This window comes from Gouania willdenowi, chromosome 12, assembly GCF_900634775.1.
Source record: "Gouania willdenowi chromosome 12, fGouWil2.1, whole genome shotgun sequence".
Lineage (NCBI taxonomy): Eukaryota > Metazoa > Chordata > Actinopteri > Blenniiformes > Gobiesocidae > Gouania > Gouania willdenowi.
The window spans coordinates 18,378,279-18,397,293 of record NC_041055.1 but is presented as its reverse complement, the minus strand read 5'-3'; the positions used below and the strand labels follow the sequence as shown (position 1 = coordinate 18,397,293).

General features: G+C 36.6%; 1 protein-coding gene across 1 annotated transcript in view; it reads right to left on the bottom strand.

Annotated features, from left to right (window-relative positions):
• cntfr (ciliary neurotrophic factor receptor) overlaps positions 1–19,015 on the bottom strand; it is a 330,218-nt gene that overhangs the window by 265,414 nt on the left and 45,789 nt on the right. Inside the window, exon 2 of the mRNA XM_028463551.1 lies at positions 9,547–9,587. The gene's annotated coding sequence lies outside the window, so the exon portion shown is untranslated. The remainder of the gene's footprint in view (positions 1–9,546; positions 9,588–19,015) is intronic.

Below are 19,015 nucleotides of genomic sequence, written 5' to 3'. Positions count from 1 at the left end.
ATAAATAAATGCAAAAAAAAACAAAATTATCAGTTCACTCTTAGTTAAAATTTATAATAATTCTAATAATGATGTAAATGATCTTGATTAGAACATGAACTGAAATACAAGGGTCAGTCTTGGTCACACACTAGGGAGGAGATGACACAAATGATTACAAACTTAAAGAAATTAATCTATTCATGAGTCACTAAATACTGTTTTATTCCACTTATTTACAAAATACAATTCTTTAAAATGTGTGTTCTCACTCATTGATTCTATCATTATGATCTATATCAAAGTTTGGGAACCACTGGTGTAGAGCAACTTCTCACCATGACTCAGGAAAAGAGCAAAGATTTCTTTGTTCATATTTTAATGGTGAGAGCCATTCGATGTGATGCACTCGGTTGTGAGGAGAATGTGTTTTTTTGCGCTTGGCTTGTTTGTGCGGCTGCCGCCGCTGATTGTCACGGCGATGTTTCCTCCTGTCCCGTGATAAAGGACGAAGGTACAACTACCTTCGACGAATGAGGGCGTGTTCGAGGAAACCACTCACGTAAAGTTATTCTCCGGCGCCGCCATCTTTGTTTTGGTCAGACGATTGCATCGGCGCGCACATTTTGCGTCATCGTATTTTTTGCATCGACGTCATCGTTTACGTCGGCACCTTGTCCCGGGCCCTAATTCTCAGACTAAATTTATGAACTGTAGAACTGACCAAAATAACTGGCATTCAATGCCGTTTTGGCACCGTTGCATTACGTTTTAAATCTGGTTGGTCGGCTATGATGCGATTGTTGTCTGCTCATGTAATATTTTGTGGTTTCACAATGTCCGTTGATCATTTTAAAACCAAAAATTGTAATTTACTCAGTAACAGTTGGGTGTTAGAAATGTAACAAATTACTTTACTCTTTTAAAATGTACTTAAGTACATGTCAAATTACTGATTTAGAAATATACTCAAAAAAGTAAAGGTTTCTGTAAAAGTAACCAATTACAGTACGTGAGTAGTTATAATCCGTTACTTTCACTTCTGGAGAAAAAATCAACAAATCCTTAAAGACACGGTTTGTCCATTTCTTAGATGAGAATAGAAGTGCACATCATGAGAGGAAAACTTTTTTTGAATTACTTAAAAGAGATTAAATAAAAATAATGCCTCATTTAGGGAGAATGTCAGGACTTCAATCAACAAAAATAGTTAATTATTAAAATCTATTAAATATTTATGGTTTAGAGCGACACATTTTAATTATTTATTTTAAATTTTAAAAATCTGAAAATTTTTCTTTTCCGGTAAAGATATTTAATTTCTCTAAAGGTTGAAGTCGTCCTCCCAAGACCAATCTCTCACAAACTTAAACCTGTAATCACAGTTATTAAAATTTGTTTTAGTTTTCTAAATTACTTTCTAACACTTTTTTCCCAGTGGGAATCTAAAGCCCGATGCTTCATTTTAAAAGCCCTTCTCCGCCCCAGCATTCACTTATAATGGGAATTCAACCCCAACCCATGGTGAAGTTAGCGCTATGCCCAATCCACTCTGCCCAAAAGCTAACAAGAGCTTGTCAGGAATCAATACCTGGCTTGAAAAACGATGTGACTTTCAGCTGCTTGTGGCCACCATCAATCACACTATTACCATTAGCTCATCTCTCCACACTGACTCAGACTCAGCGGCCCATTCCCCAGCCCCCCCCTCGCCACCCCCCCCCCCCCCCCCTCCATCCACTCCTGTGTCACCATCCTCTCTATACTGCTCCTTCCCTCTCTGCCTTCCCTGCCAGCTCAGCGGATGCCCCTTGTCACAGCTCCTATTTCAGTCTTCTGAAGTTTCCTAATTGATCGCAATTAGAGCCGCTAGAGAGCAAAGGGATGGGGTGAAGAGGAGCGGGGGGGGTACGCGGCGGGCGCGGGGGGCGGGGGGCGCAGGGATGTGGACACAAAGTAAGCATGCCTGTGTATGGCAAACACACGCAGAGTGATTGAAATCAATGAGTCTGTTTTGAAAGTGGTTTTATTAGCAACTGGACTACGTTTGACCACAGGTTGCCGAGGCAATAACGCACAACACGGGGGTGGGGGGCCCAAAAACAGACAGACAATGAGAGGCTTAGAGAACTGGTGAGTTAAAGAGAAATTGGGAAAAAAAAAAAAAAAATGAGGCTACTACTAGAGATGGTGCACAGCAGTGGTCTGAAAATAATACATAAGAGGCAGGAAAACATGTGGGGCAACTGCACAAAACAAAACCACAAACAGCCTGACTTATTTACATCTTAGTGTAGGATGTCAGTCTATTGTTAAAGGCAATGTCATTGGATCTAGTTTGTGATTGGAGGCTTTGATTTTTACTGTAGAAAAACAAAAAAAAATCATTATTTTCAATGATATCAATCAGGGTTCTCATTGTGTTGCTTCAGTAACATGGAGGACGTCTTTAGGCTAGGGTTTCCAATAATGCTGATCAGGATCTACTCGTACTGGTTGATCAAACACTGCACTGCAGATTCAATGAGACATAAGCTGGGTTTCCATTACAGAATTTTCGCAAAACAAAAGCGATGTTTCGAAATGTCGACAAAGTATAATTGCGCTTTGAACGTGTTTACATTGAAAGTCGTTTTGGGCGGGAGCCTTGTAACCGTGAAATCTCATCCGGCAAGACCTCGCTGCTGGAAGATGGACGCTCAGAACCACCTTACATTCTGCATTCCTCTGTTGTTTCACGTCTAATCTGGCAGCAATAATTTTAAGTATAACGTTAAGAAATGTCCTGGTCTCTTTTTGTTTACACATACCGGGCCATGTTTTCTTGGAGAGCAACGGTCATGTGACCACGTACGTCGTTTCTGCGACGTTTATATGCGGAAAAAGTGTTTATATAGCGTTTTTGTCACATTTTAATATCCAAAAGTCTGAAATTCCTCCTCATGAAAGCGTAAACCTTTTTTGCAATATTTGAGTGTAATGGAAACACTACCAGATTTTGTGCATTTCCGAGGGTTATGGAAACACAGCTACAGACAACAAAAGGGTGCAAACATGGTAAAATATGACACATGAATTGAGGAGAAAACGGTAGATATTGCAAATGTATGAAAGAGGAGATTACATGTATTTAACCGTTTCAAAAGGAGAGCGCAAGTGGGAAAAATGTGGGCACACTTACACTGGGTCACACCAACATTACAGTTGTCCTTAATCTTAGTACAATAGACATTTAAAATGTGCTGACCAATGCTTTTAATCAAACTACTCAAATTTAGCACGGCGTAATCTTAATTTGTGTGAGCAAGAAGACAGACCCCCCGCCACCACCAACACCAAAGAACATCCAAAGAATAAAAGTAGTATTACCAAGGATCGAAAGACCAGCAGGTAGAAAACAGTGATAGGGATCAAGTTGGGATAACATCAGAGAAAGGCAGAGCGATAAATGTGGCAGCTAAGAGCATAGGAGATTGAGAATGGAGGATTTGTAATAGAGAGATAGAGCAGAATGACAAAGAGGCAGAATAACAATAGCGCCAAAGCCTCTTCCATCCTCCTTGCAAACGTCCCTGATCCCCTTTTTCTCTCATTTAAATTCTTCTCCATTGTCATTTCAATCCCGGCCTAGCCCCCCACTGCCAGGCAAACACACGTACAAACACACACACACATTACAGACCATGTACACTGACCTCCAGAAGTGAGAAGGCCCATCCCCGAGAGCTAGTTCGCACATTTCTTTGCTAATCCCTATCAATTGGCACTCAGATGCCATACACCAACTAGGTCTGCTATAACGATGGGTTCAAATGTCTGTGCGACCTTAGCCATGCTAACATGAGCGAGGAATAGCAAGCAGCTTGTCACAAACACCTAATGTCTTGTCAGCGACAAGGGCAAGACGAACTAGGACAGTGCTCAGCCATGACTTGGATGTTAACATATGTAGCTAGTAGTTATTCCTCACCCTTCTGTTCCCGGATTCTCAGTCCGTAAAAGAAGTGTGTTTTGGAATGTCTGCGCCTGTATCCAGTGTTAAGAAAGCTCACTTTTCTACATCAGTTCAGTTCATAATTTTTTTTTTTTTAAGTGAACTTTGAGCTAACTACTTTTTCCACCATAACTAATTCTAAGTGAGTTTTTTCCCCAACATTGTTGAAACCCATTCAGTCCCTAGTAATAGCAGCTGCAGCTTTCACCCCTTCAGTCAATTCTCAAAATCTTAAGGCAAACATTGCTCCTGTAATGATTCCATTTCAATATTTTTCCAAACCTTGAAACAATTCAGATCATATTCCATTTCAGTTCATACTAAAAGGAACCAAAAGAAAACAATGCTGGTAACATTACATACCAGGCAGGTTCTACAAACAAATTACAACTTAAAATAGTAAACTCTCAAGGAGTCCATTCTAAACTGCCGCATACTGTTAAACTCCAGAAGATGTTATCTTTTCATAAGATTCTTTTAAGTGATCATGGAGATGCCCGCTGGCCGTGTTTTAGCAGGGTTTTTTTATTTTTTTTTTAATGGGATGCCGATTGTAAAGTTGCACATGCTAGAATAAAACAGCATATTTTTTTTAGCAACTTAACCATGTTTAAAAAAACATATGTGAATTTTTATTTTTACGTTACTTTTGACCAGATTTACAAATATTTGTGATATTTTTATTTTGTAAATATATAATGTCAATGTTCAATCTAAATCTGAACATTACAAGTGAAATCTAAATGTTACTGGTGGAACTAAATATTGAGCTAATATGTAAATTCACTGATTAGATTTAGCATTTGACATTAAAATTTAGATTTTACATTAGATTTGATATTTAGATTTATATTTAACATTTAGTTATATTTAACTTTAGATTTATTTAACATTTAGATTTATAGTGAACAGATTAACATTTAGAATAACATTTAGAAACATTTAGGAATGAACATTTAGATAAATTTACATTTACTTAGATAACATTTCCATTAAGATACACAGTTACATGAACATTTACATTTAACATTACATTAACATTTACATTTAGATTTAACATTGCACATTACAGTTTATGAGAAAAAAGTATCACAAAGTTTACAAAAATTGCTGTAAATCTAGTCAAAAGTAACATAAAAAAAAAAAAATTAAAAATCACATATGTTTTGTAAATGTTGTTGTTGCTAAATGTTGCTGTTTATTTAGCATGCACAAATTTACAATCGGCGCCCCATATTTTTCTTGAAAAGTTCTATGGATTTGCGATTCTCTTGAACGAAGGGGAACAGTGAGAGAGCACCTTTCACAAATGTCAGAATGAACGCGCTCACAATAATGTTCCTTAGGCAGACATACGGTACGTTCAGATAGCGTTCGCCCCAGAATGTGAACGAGTTCATGAAGGATCGTTCAGGTACAACGCAGCTGGTATCTAAGTGAGTGAGCACACAGTGTTTTCAGAAGAGATGAGACCTGGCTATGCATGGATGGTTTAATCCAATCCCTTCCTTGTCAGCACTATTAGGTCACGGAGTCTCAGGGCTGCTGGGTCATTCACGGTTACAAATCACACATACAAAATTGTAAAATAGACAGAGGATGATCAATATATGTCAAAAGGAAGGAAAACTGTGAATCGTAGAGGAAAAGATAAACTGCAGGTTTGGGGATTGTCATGTCGTAAGCAAAAACTTGTAAATGCCAAAAGGTCCTGCACCTCTATTAAAGATTTTTAACACATTTGACATATTTTACTTTGTTTTTACCTTTAGGTTGACAGAAATGCCTTTGACTACAAGAACAAAAGCTTAAAACACTTCCCTTGTTTGTCTTAATCTCTCGCTAAGTAAAACAGAAAAGCATTGCCCTATGTCATTTTAAACTAATAAGCTGTTTAAGGTGTTGCCCTGGGCAACTCAAGGGAAAACTACCCATTTGAAATATGTAGAGCAACACACACAGACACACACTCTCTCTCTTAAGGAGGATTGAAAAGCTTTCTGTGATTGCAAAACTCAGTCGATTTAATGGCAAAATGCATTTCCTCAGTAAATCAGGAAGTAGCAAAGGGTGCTTTGCAGAAAAATCAATGTCAATGGGATCTAAAATACTTATCTATGGGCGAGCACTGGATGACACCAAGTGAGCGCGTGCATGTGTGTAGGTTTGTGAGGTGTATAAAAGGGTTTAATATTGTTGTAATATGACGACATAATAACCTTGCACATGCACGCGCACACACATTCACACACCCAATGCGTGTATGCTACCCAAGTTTAAAAGAAAGAAATTGTTTCAATTTGGAATGTAGGCGTTCTATTAAGGACAACTAGACATCCGACAGTAAGCCGGTCAAAAGAATGAAAAAAACATTCATTGAAACACCTGTACAGATATTTTAGCCTCACTGTAAAGACACATGTATTACATCAGCAAGGTTAATAGAGGTTACATTTCACATTAAAAGTAAGGATGTACAATAGTTACCTTCATCCAAAAGCCTTAACCTCTACACTGACTACAAGCTAAACACATTGTACTATAAACTAAAACTTATTATTGGTGGTATAAGAAGTTAATTTAACATTAGAAATATGAAATCACTTATTTTCTGCAATATGTGTAACAATGATTACATGAGAAGTAAAGAAACATCTTTACATTTCCTTATCCATTATGGGGCACAGATCGTAAAAGTTGCGCATGTTAAAATAAACAGCAACTTTTTGCCACATTAAGCAACAAACCATGTTTAACAAACTTAAATGATTTGGACCAGATTTACAGCAATATTTGTGAAATTTGTGATTTTTACTTTTCTAATCTAAATGCTCAATGTTAAATCTAAATGTTACATTTAAGTATACATGTTAAATCTAAATGTTACATTTAAGTATACATGTTAAATCTAAATGTTAATCGAAATACATTTTTTATTTTGTACTTCAGGCGAATGTGCACATTAGGTAAATGTTTCGTTTCACCTGTGACATTTAGATTTAACATTTACCAATTAGATTTAACATTTGAGTTCACATTGAGCAATTAGATTTCTTATTTTTATATTTAAACATAACATTTAACATGTACATTTACCATTTCGATTTAACGTTGACATATTTTACGACAAAAGTAAAAAAATCACAAATTTCACAAATATTGCTCTAAATCTGGTCAAAATTAATTTAAAAAAAAAAAAACCATAATGTTTTTTAAACGTAGTTTGTTGCTAAATGTTGCAAAAAAACTTGCTTTTTATTTTAACAAGCGCAACATGTCATTTAAATGAATTTTTATTTTTGTGCTTCAGGTGAATTTGCAGAGTAGCTAAATATTTAGTTTCACCTGTGACATTTAGATTTAACATTTAGCAAATAGATTTCATATTTATATTTAAACATAAATGGTAAATGGACTTGATTTATATAGCGCTTTATCCCCACACTGAAGCAGTCTCAAAGCGCTTTACAGATCAGCTCTATTCACCCAATCACTCTCACATTCACACACCAGTGGGACAGGACTGCCATGCAAAGGCGCTAGTCTTGCAAGGCGCTAGTCGACCACTGGGAGGCAACTTAGGGTTCAGTGTCTTGCCCAAGGGACACTTCGACACATAGTCAGGTACTGGGGATCGAACCCCCAACCTCTCGATCAGAAGACGACCCACTACCACCTGAGCCACGGTCGCCCACGGTTTATGTAAATTCATAACATTTACATTTAACATTTCGATTTAACCCTGACATTATTATTTCACGAGAAAAGTAAATATCACAAATTTCACAAATATTGTTGTAAATCTGGGTCAAAATGAATATAAAAATTTCCCATATGTTTTATTAAACGCAGTTTGTTGCTAAATGTTGCAAAAGTAGCTTAACATGTGCAACTTTTCAATCGGCGCCCCTTAATTCATTACCTGAAAAGAGGCAATGAAAATGATTGCGTTTGAACGATTATTTATAACTAAATAAATAAAACTGTGAATATGTGAAGATGACATTTTTGTTCAAGAAATGTTATTATTTACACATTTCTTTCTACAGTTAAACAGTTATGTGTCAAAAGTGCCTTGATGGTTATAGTGCGTGCATCCTAGCAACACATCCTTCATATTATTGTTATGCAGTATGTTGTGAAACTACAGTACTCCGCAATATAAGTTCAACTGAATTATATTATATTATGGTTTGGAAGGAGAATCTGGAAATATTGATGCATCACTGATTAAAACTCACAGCAGCGAAATGAAGTTTGTGTCCTCCGTTCAAATCCCTTGACCTGCATGGGTTGTTAAAGCAAAATGAGAAATGTTCCCTCTCTTTCCACAGTGAGCTGACTTTAACCTTCCAATTTTTCCCAGTGCAGCTGCAGAAGGAGCAACAATTTGCATGAGCTGATTCTGTATGCAAACATCATCAATCACGTACGTATCAAGTAAAGCGGTTAAAATTAGGTGAAGTTATGGGGAGTGTAAATTAAAGAAGAAAGAAAGAAAAGAAAGAAAAAAGAAAGAAGAAAGAAAGAAAGAAAAGAAAGAAAGAAAGAAGAAAGAGAAAGAAGAAAGAAAGAAAAAAAAATGGAACATTAAATATCAAAGTCAGGTCCGAGTGTGTGAATAAAAGTGTTCACACATACTAGCAGGGTTCAAAGTGTTGTTGCAGGCATCAACTTCCCCACATGTAACTTTAGATTTCTGAGCTGTCAGTATGAATGCAGGGCCGAGGCCTGCGTGGAATCTGGATATATGTCCTACGTGTGTGTTCGTTGCCGTCTGCGTATTTCCTATTTGAGTGTATGTACGTCTGCATGCCTGCAGCTCCTGACCGACCGGTGTGTGTGTGTGCACATGTGTGCGCGCGCGTCGTGTGTTGGTGGCATTTCTGGACAGAGGAACCGATATACGACTCTGCAGGGTCCTTTCAACGCCCCGCCGCTCTGCTCCACACACACACACACACAACACACGTCCCACTGCTGACACACACATGTCACCACGGCAACCAGATACAGCCAGAGACAGGCTACTGACAGAGAAGCGTCAGAGACCATCGCATGCTGGTCGGAGCATGTCGAATCGCAACATGTGATTGTTCGACCTTATCCGTAAGAACCAAAACACAGCTTATGGTAAATCTCAAACTTAAGCTTTATTTCCTATATTCACAAGCCTGCCATATTCTCACATCTGCAAAACAGGCCCCACGGTATTTTTGTGCATTTTCACACATGTGGCTTGGATTGCTGAATTGATCTCGAGCATTCACTGCTGCAGGCGCCATCTTCAAAGTGGTGCGAGGTGAATTCCAAAGTGATGGCGGGACAAATTATGAGACGATGCGTAATTACTGCTGATATGTTTGACAATAAAAATCAAAGAGCTGGGGGGAAACACTTACTATCTGTTTTAAACAGTATGCAAAATGAGCTGCAGAGTTCCCCCCCCCCGCCCCCGGCACTTTAAATTGACTTCAGTCAAACTTTGAAAGCAGCCAATGAAGCATTAAGAACTGCGCTGTGGATAAATGACATTTGCAGAAAACGTTAAAACATATGAGATGGGAGCTTACCTTGGACAGGGCAGATGTCAGCCAGGGTCCTCCTCTTCACTCTGTCAAAAAATACAAATTCCAGTTAGTAACTCCAGGAAACAGGAAGCGAAACAAGCACCATATGAAAGTTTGCCGACAAGCGGGTGAAACAAAAGTTGTACTTTAAGACGCCAGTTGGAATCATTTTCTCAGTTGTATTATACAGTATATAATACAAATTTTCCCTACAATGGCCTTGTTTAAGTTAAAAAAACAGAAAAATATGTATTTATTTGCGCTTAAAGTGCTATATTATTACTGTTCTAAAATATGTGATTGCACAAATTGTTATTTTTATGAGTTTTGAAGAAAAAGAGTCAAACTATTTATCTTTTTAACCTATTTTGGTGAGATTTTTTTGCATTGTGGGGTCGTGGAAATGGTTCATGCATTAAAGGGGGTGCAACAGAAAAAGTTTGGCAACCAATGGATTATGTGTACCTCATTATTTCCCTGATAGAATATGGGATTGGCACCTTCAGACCCCCATAACAATATACAGCATCCAAAAGGTATAGAGAAAATGATCGTATTAAAAACATTCTTTTTTTTCATCCAACCAACAAACCAACAAAATAACCAACAAAACCAATATAAACTTGTGTAGACCAGTGGTTCCCAACTTTTTTGTGCCTAAGGCACACCAAAGGACAAGTACAAATCTTACTGTGCAAAATAGCCTTTATAACACGTGTTATCAATCATATCATGTACAATATCTGTAAATGTCACATTTCATTTGAACATTACTAATTCATTGTGCAAAAAGACAAACTATATTACTCGTGAGATATTTGTTAACTACATATTTCCAAAAACAACAAGGTATAGAGTTTGCCTCTGTATTAGGAAATGAGTTGCATACAAAATAGTAAATGAAAAAATAATGTATTTTGTGTAGTTGTATATTGTATTAATGTATAATGTTTGGGAACCACTGGTGTAGACCAACACAAACACAATAAGACCTCAAAATAGAGACACAAACACAAACTAGGCTGCAAACCCTTAGCAAATAGTAGTTTATTCAAGTGTACTACATGTATACTTATTTCATACTAAAACTGGGGCAGTATACTTGAAGAGTACTTTTTTATATACTATATTTTTTACGCTTAAGAAAACTATAGTGAAGTATACTTGGCTTATACTGAAAAGTAAGTACATTAATACTTGGACTTACACTTACCTTTTAACATTAAAGCTTATACTTGTACTACAAGTATACTTATTTTGTACTAAAGCTGAGACAGTATACCTGAAAGTGTACTTTTCTAAACTTAAAATGTTCCAATTTAGTCCGAAGTAGTATTAAATTAATCTACTTTCTAGTACGCTACAGTTATATGGTCCACAGTGTACTTGCTATACTTATAATCAAGCATACTTAATAAAATGAACTTATAGTATACTACTTTTTTGCTAAGGGAACCCAAGTGAAACACTACATCTTCATGTTTTCAGTCAATTCGAGTAGTCTATTAATCTATGAGCAGATATGGAATTAGTACGTGTGGGTGACATTCATTCTTAATGCAAAAGCAACTCGTCTTATGACAGTGTATGGGTAAATATACCCCAGTGCGTATAATCTAGGCGTGGATAAAGCAGTATAGATGCTTTCTGGATTTCAAAAACAAAACAAAAGAATGTATATTTTACTCAAATTGAAGTGCACTATCCAAACAATATGTATGAGCAACAGGATATGTATCCAAACAATGTGCACAGTGTAGGTTTAACGCAGTCCAGGCTTTCTGCCGCAGCCTTATCTACTCAGCACATGCATCTCTCGTCTCGTTTTCTTTCTCCAGCTGGTTTTCATTCTCTCCACCTGCCCATCAGTTTGCAGTCAGGGACAGGTGAGCCTATTACACGCTCCTCACACAGTCTCTCAGACACACAGAACTGCCACTAGTTCTCGGCGTCATGGTAATTTAGCTTGTCATGCACATAAGCGAAATCTGCTTCGCCGTAAAACGGCTGTTACGTCGCCACATCGCACTCCTGATGAAGTGGTCTAATGTCAATTATCAAAGATGCTCAGCAAATCTTGCATAAGGTTCACAAAAGAAGAAAGATATAGTGGTCAATTTTTTAAACAGACAATATAGGGAAATTGTTTTAAATGAACATGTTTGGAATTCATCCATGTAGTTTTGGGACAAATTTAGTTTTTTACCACCCAATAGTCTTAGTCATAATAATGTATGGCCGAGCCCAACCTGCCTCATGAAGAATCAAGAGAAACTAACTTTTTCTCCTGCTACAAAGCAAACATTTCAGCTGGCATTGTGTTAAAAAAAAAAAAAAAAAAAAAGACTGCAGCCATCTGTAAGTGCATAAGGCACTCTAGCATTACGACAAAAACACATGAAGTACAAAAAAGGTCATTTCTATCTTCAAGTGCATTAAATAAGAGAAGACCAAAGTGATCACTATAGAGGTTTGTTTTTTTGGTACAGGAGCTTTTGCAGAACGAGAAAAACCATGTAATGTGTCATTGTTAATATTACTCAGCCCAAATGTATCCAAAACACAAAAGGCAGCTCAACTGAAAGACTATTAATGTAACCTTTACTCGAGCATTAATGGCCCTATTTTGAGGCTACACATGCAATAAAAAACACTTTAAACACCACAGGTGGCGAAAGTACTTTAGTCTTCAGTCCTCAAGTAAAATATAGATACGTGAATAAAAAAAATGACTGATAAAAGGTAAAAGTTTTGATGTCGCTCCCTTACTTGAGTAAAAGTAAATGCTACTAAATGTACAAAAAGTAAAAACAAATGTCCATTCAATAATAAAATTCTATATATTTTATTTTTTAATAACTTGTAGAATACTGGTACATGGAAACAAGTTTAAATCTGTTACCTTTGAAGACATGGAGAAATTAGCACTCATTAGATACTGTATATATAATATATATATATATTATGAAATGGCCCTAAATGTATTTGAAGGATAAACATGTATATAGAAGACAGTCCTTACACGAATTAGAAAGAATGTTTCATTAGTCAGCTTTAGAGCTATTATCTAAAGCAGTGGTTCTCAAACTTCTCTGGCATAAGTACCCCCTATCTCCTACATTTGAATGCAAGTACCCCCCTTATGTCACGACTATTACCCTTTGCTCAGAATTATATGAAAAAAAGAACAACTATAAAGAATAATGATGGAACAAATGAGTGATAACACGCGTTTTAAAGAATCTCATATTGTAAATAAGTGGAAAGAAACCATATTTAATGTCTCCTGAATAGATTTATTTCTATTGTTTTGTATCATTTCCGGTCATCTCCCACATGATGTGGCACCCAGACTGACTTTAGTATTTTCAGTTCATGTTCCAATCAAGATCATTTCTATTATAATTTGTGTTTTTGGTATTATTTAGATTATTCTGTCTCCGTGTGAGTGTTTTTGGTGTTTGGTTGTCTGTTCTCTTTATTATCCTGTGGTTTTTTTTTTTTTTCTTTTTCTCTCTTTTCTTTTGTGTGTTTTTGTTGTCGTTTTGTGAGTTGCTGGTAATATTCAATGTTATGATCATTTTTAACAAACAAAAAAATATTATAAAACTCTGTAATGCTTTCATTTCCCCCCCCCCCCCCCCCCCCCCCCCCCGAGGGTACACGTACCCCCATGTGAGAAGCACTGCTCTGAAGTACATCATTGTTCAACGGTAGCTTTCTTTTGGGTGGTTCCATAGAGACGGCAAAGGTAGGTGGAATAAAATGTTTCTAAGTCTTCAGAAAATGTCATTTCCGCGCTCCTCAAATGCTGTATCCATTAAAAACAAAAAAGGTCAAATATATAAACAACTTCACTTAGTGCAAAACATTAATGACTGTGTGTCGCTGTCTCTCATGGTCTTTGTCAGGAAATTAAAGCACTTTGCCATGAAATGTTTTATGCACAATGACTTCCCATTAATAATAGACTTTTTTTTTTTTTTTGCAAGGCACAGGCAGCAACTCAGGTCTAAAAACAGTGAGGCGTTTTGTGAGGTCATTAAAGCTATAAAGAGTATAAATAGTTGTCGTTATTATTAATGTGAGGATAACAGAAGAATCACTCTCCCACTGTGTACATTAGATCCCATGCATTCCTTTTAGCTTTTGTTATACTGTAATTTCCTTTCAGGGACAGAGTTTTTATTTTTTATCTATCATTTAAAATTTAGAAAAAATGGTGCAGATACGGTATTAAATCCCCTCACAAATTCTACCGCTGATGTATTTTGACCTCAGCATTACAGAGGGTATTGTGCTTTTTTTTTTGCTGTTTTTTATATTCCAGTTTGAAGCAGACTGTCTCCGTTTCTCCAGAGGCAAAAGAGAGTGAAAGGCTATTTATTTCCAGGAACCTTGTCTAGCTGTCTGCTGACCTGGTGGAGAAAGTGATAGGAAGTGAAATGACAAAAAACAAGAGGTGAAGGGGTGGATTTACAGATGCAACATTGCAGAGAGACATCATGTGAAAACATCACCTCTCAAACCAGAACATACTTTTTCCCATCTTCAGCTTCTGTCTACAGTTGTCTCCGTTATGCTAATGCGTGATACTTTACCAGATCCTGTCACTAACTCTGGCTCCTACAAACACAAACAGAACCATATGCTTACATATTTAATGTTGTTTTATTCTTTTTTTTTTTACCAACATTTTCTCCTCAAAATTATGTCTATAGACCTCAAAACTCCATATGAACAGTATCCAATTAGTGATTAGCAATATCCCAGCCATATTCTAATGAAAATGTGACATTAAATATGAAGAAACACTAAAACAACAATCTGCAACATATGGATGCAGGCATTTTTTTAAAAGCTGATTTCCATTTAACCAAAGTGTGAGAGTAGAATCCCCTTTAATAGAAATGCCTCTTTAGGTCAAAAACTTACCAAAAAAGGTCGGATATATTTTAAAATACCACAGAATGACACTCGTTCATGACATTTGACAAGACATTACAAGAATCAATACTAAATTAAATATGTGAAAGTTTAATTATGTTGAAAAATGGCGTTTCATGGCTAACTAGAATCTGCAGCCATAGGCCGGCTTCCCAAAGGCAACACAGGCGGCCGCCTTGGGCACCAATATCTCCCCCCTCCCCCCTCTTTTTAATTATTATTTTTTTAATAATGATTTAAAAAGGTTAATAAATGTGAAACACACCCTTTACACATCCACCGTACGTGATTTCTTTCAATTGAATGACATTAAAATTTTGTATTCTATTCTTATACAATGTCCACTCTTGCCTAGGGCACCGAATGACTAAAGCCGGCCCTGCCGGGGGTCACCAACCTTCTGAAACAGTGAGCTGCCTTCAAAGTTACTGAATAATCTGAAGGGCTCCCAGTTTGATACACAGTAAACAGAAATACTACTACAATTCCCCAGTTTCACTTTATTTAGAAGGAAAGATAATTAAGACTTTGCATCTACCGAAAAAAAACTTCGGAAAAACCAAAATTTCAACATGCAACACTTTATTTCTCTTTAATTTATCGCCAGTGTTTCTTTTCAAATTACCACTCTCTGAAACATTTCATAGGGAACAATGAAGTTTCCTATTCCACCTACTATACTTTTACAAACCCAAACATGTTCTTACAATTTTACATATATGTAAGATTTTATAAAACTCCACTTTGTTTCTTATTGTATTCATTTTATTATTATTTATATATAAAAAAATAAATAAATTAAAAAAAAATCACACAATCTAAACACCAAATCTGCAGCATCTTTAATGAAATAGAATTTTTTGTCATATTTCAGTTACAATAAACATTTTAAAGATGGTTTATTTGAATAATTAAAAAGTAATTATCAGGTCAACAGTATTTAACTCTACTAATAAACTAAGGCTTTGACGACATCTGTCGTCTTCATTTAAGCTTTGTGAGTTTGAAGTTTGGTAAATCAGAATTCCTTTTATTAATCCCAGGGGGGAAATTGCTCAGATTCAGATTTAGATGGAGTTAACTTGTGCTGCTGTGACCCCTGATCTAAACTATGCTAGGATTAAACTTTAATTATTATAAAATATATAACATATCAAAAATAATTCTCATTTTATACCCTCGCCACAGAAGAAAAAAAAAAGAGGATTCAAGAAAATCTTAGCAACGCCTGCTGACACTATGGATGCACTATGAATAGAAAAACAATGTGATTACATTGGACAATGTTCTGACATGTTTACTGCGTAGACACCTCCACCAAACTAACTATTGTTTCAAGAAATCACCTCTGCTGACAGAGAGTGGCTATATAAAAAAAGCAAACATTGTTTTACAATCACACGAGAAAGAAAAGGTGCAATTATCATTGTTCTTGTGTTTTATAGCTGCTGCCTGGAAGAAGTGATATTTCCTTTTAAACACTTCACATTTTATCCTCAAAGTAAGGCCATCAGGGAATAACCAATGTTTGGCGTAAAAAAAAAAAAAAATAAAAATAAAAAAAAAGAGCCTGTGCACTTAAAACTAAGAACAGAGAATTGAAAAGGTTAACCTGGCAGGGTTACTACTATAAATCAATGAGCTAAAATAGGTCCTAAGAGCCACTGCTCTGCACATTGCACGAAATCCAAAGTGATTTCAGCCAGCAGTCCCCCCAGTTCACTCCTTCTGCCTCTGTTTCCGTCTGTTCTGTAGAGCAGAGGCTTATTATTAGCCAGCAGGGGGATCAGGTTAAGGAGATGAAGGCTGAAAAGCATGGATAGACAGAAGATTAAACTATGGTCACAGCGGGAGGTTACGCTGCTAAAAACAGTTTAGCCACTTTAGTTTGTTAGCAAAATACGATAAGGACATTTGGATAAAACTATGTGATATTGATGCAGCCAAATATTTCACAGTGGGATTCTAAAAGATGACATTAGATTTTCTATTAACATTTTAAAAACCTTATTGCTGTTCTGTGACTTTTTTATTTTCCCAATAGTCGATCCTTGGTTTCTATTTTTGTTAAATAACCCTAGTAAAATATTCTACTGAGAATAATATAATAGAAAACACATCATTCATATTTTGTTTTGTATCAACTCACCTTTAACCGAAACAAAACCCCAAAAAGTAATTTTTTTTTTTTTTAATGTTAAAAGGTGCCTGGCCATTGCACAAACAATGGTTTCCAAAATGGGGGCAAGACCGCAAGTTGGGGTGCAAGCACAACGACGGCGTCGCTGAACATTAACCATGAAAAATATTCAAATGTTTTTTTTTTTTTTTTTTTCTTTGCACTCATAACTTTATAATTACTGCTCTATAATATGTAATAGCACATTTTATGGGTTTTTTTTTATGACAGAAAAAGTTGGAGAACCACTGGCACAAACAAAGCAGAGGGTTGAACAGAAATATATATTGTGAGTGAAAAGACAAAATCAAATACAAAACACTAAAGTAGCAGAAGAAATTGTACAATTAAAACGGAAACGGCGACAGGCCTTCTGGTGTGCTGCTGTGTTTTTTAGTTAAATAAAGATGATTTGCCTCAGGCTTTTATTGCTTTAAACAGTCATGGGTAAAGTATTCCCCAGTTTTGTTTTGAAAAAAAAAAAAATCCTTCAATTACTGCAAGTGCTATGAAGTATTTGGATTCAATAACTGAGTAATCAGAATCAGAAAAAAAACCTTAGTTATCCCTGAGGGGTAATTAGACAGGCAAAGAGGGGCATTTAAGAAAATTAAAGAAACAGTAATAATAATAAATGAAAACAACACTCATAATAATTATTATATACACACAGAGAAAACAAGGAGGTTGTAAGTTAAACTGAATAACAAGGTGCAAATGAATGATAAGGTGCAAAATGCTTACGTATGATGTGGCTACAACAAAAGACAGACAATTGAAGTTCACACACAAATCCATTCCTTTGTGTGGAAATTTATAAAAACTGCATGTAAAAAGCAATTCTAGGCAGATTATTTTCACAATAGTTTCAACGCAAAGGAAGTAAAATGGCCACGGTTACATGGTGTTTTTTCATTCGGAATTAGTTAGCTCTGAGCGCAGACAGGTGGAGACGGAGCGGCATCAGCTGGGTTTATGTAGCGCATTAGCACAGGATCGTGTGATTATGGGTTACTTTGAATTATTATTGATGACATTTCTGCTGGGATTGTTTTAGGATTTACTTTGGAAAACAGGAAGAGAAGAGGGACCAGATATAGGACACGACGGCGAGACATCACTGACATGGCGGATACACATTTCTACACTCATCATGTTTATGGGTCATTTTTAATCATTAGTAATTATGTTTCTGGGAAGATTGTTTCAACATTTCTGGAAAATGCATTTTTCTGACAGAAGTCTATGGAGGCTGAAGTATTCTGTCCAATCGGCGACCGACCGTTTTGCCTGCGTGACGTTGTTTCGAAAGTTTGTTGCGCTTGGGAAAGAGAATGTGTGAATGTGGACCAGACCAAATTAAAATACAACAATGTTGCAGATTCGCCGTCTGAACATCACCGAGTTCACCGGACTATATGGTCCCTCCCAGGAACTCTGGGCTGCCTGGAAGCTTGTCACTCCCAGCTGTGCAGCAATCAGGAGAGCAGACTGCTGTACTGGTTGGGGACGGAGCGACATGGTTTTTGTCTTCTTTTGAGAGCTGTTTTTCTTCGTTTTGGCAGGACGGTGGCATACTCTTTTTGTTATGTGTTCTTTTAGGGGAATTTTGGTTGTTTGGATTTTCCCTTTGTTTATTTTGGGTGTGGACCAGGACGACGGGTTGGCTTGGTCGCACACCCTATTTGGTTCCTTTTGGCTGTCCTGTCAGGTCCTCCTTTCAGTTTGTTTATTTGGTTTGATTTGGTCATGGGTGGGCTGGGGAACCTTTTTAGTTCTAAAGGTGTGTTTTCAGGATCAATAACTTAAAACTATATAAATAAACACTTTGTCTGATCCTGCCCTGGTCTCCCGTGTCCTTTGAATACGTTTGACTCATAATTTTAACGTGGGTCGTAACAGAGAGCAAACAGGAGACAGGGAGTTCACACTCTAAGCCTCATAATCTCTCATAACTGTTATCTGACATCACCACAGCAGATGCTTTATCTTGGATCCTGTTCTCGACGCCTATCCTAATGCAATGGGTCAGGGTCTCTTTGTCACACTGTGGACTAAAGCCACCAGTGAGAGGAAAAAAAGGGACAGTTTGTTATTTCACCACCTAAAAGGGTGAAAAGGATGAGGAGAGACTTTAACGCACACTACTTTGAGTGGAGGATTAAGGACTTTCCTGATTTTGTATGTGTGTTTTGGTCTTATACACATTTTTTAATAAGAACGTGACTTTTTTTTTTTTTTTTTTTTTTTTTTAAGCTAAAGAACCATAATATCAGCACATGTTTGTTTGAGTTTGTGGCTAAAATTTTCTCTGCAGAGATTTGAAGGTTTCTTGTGTAATTGGAA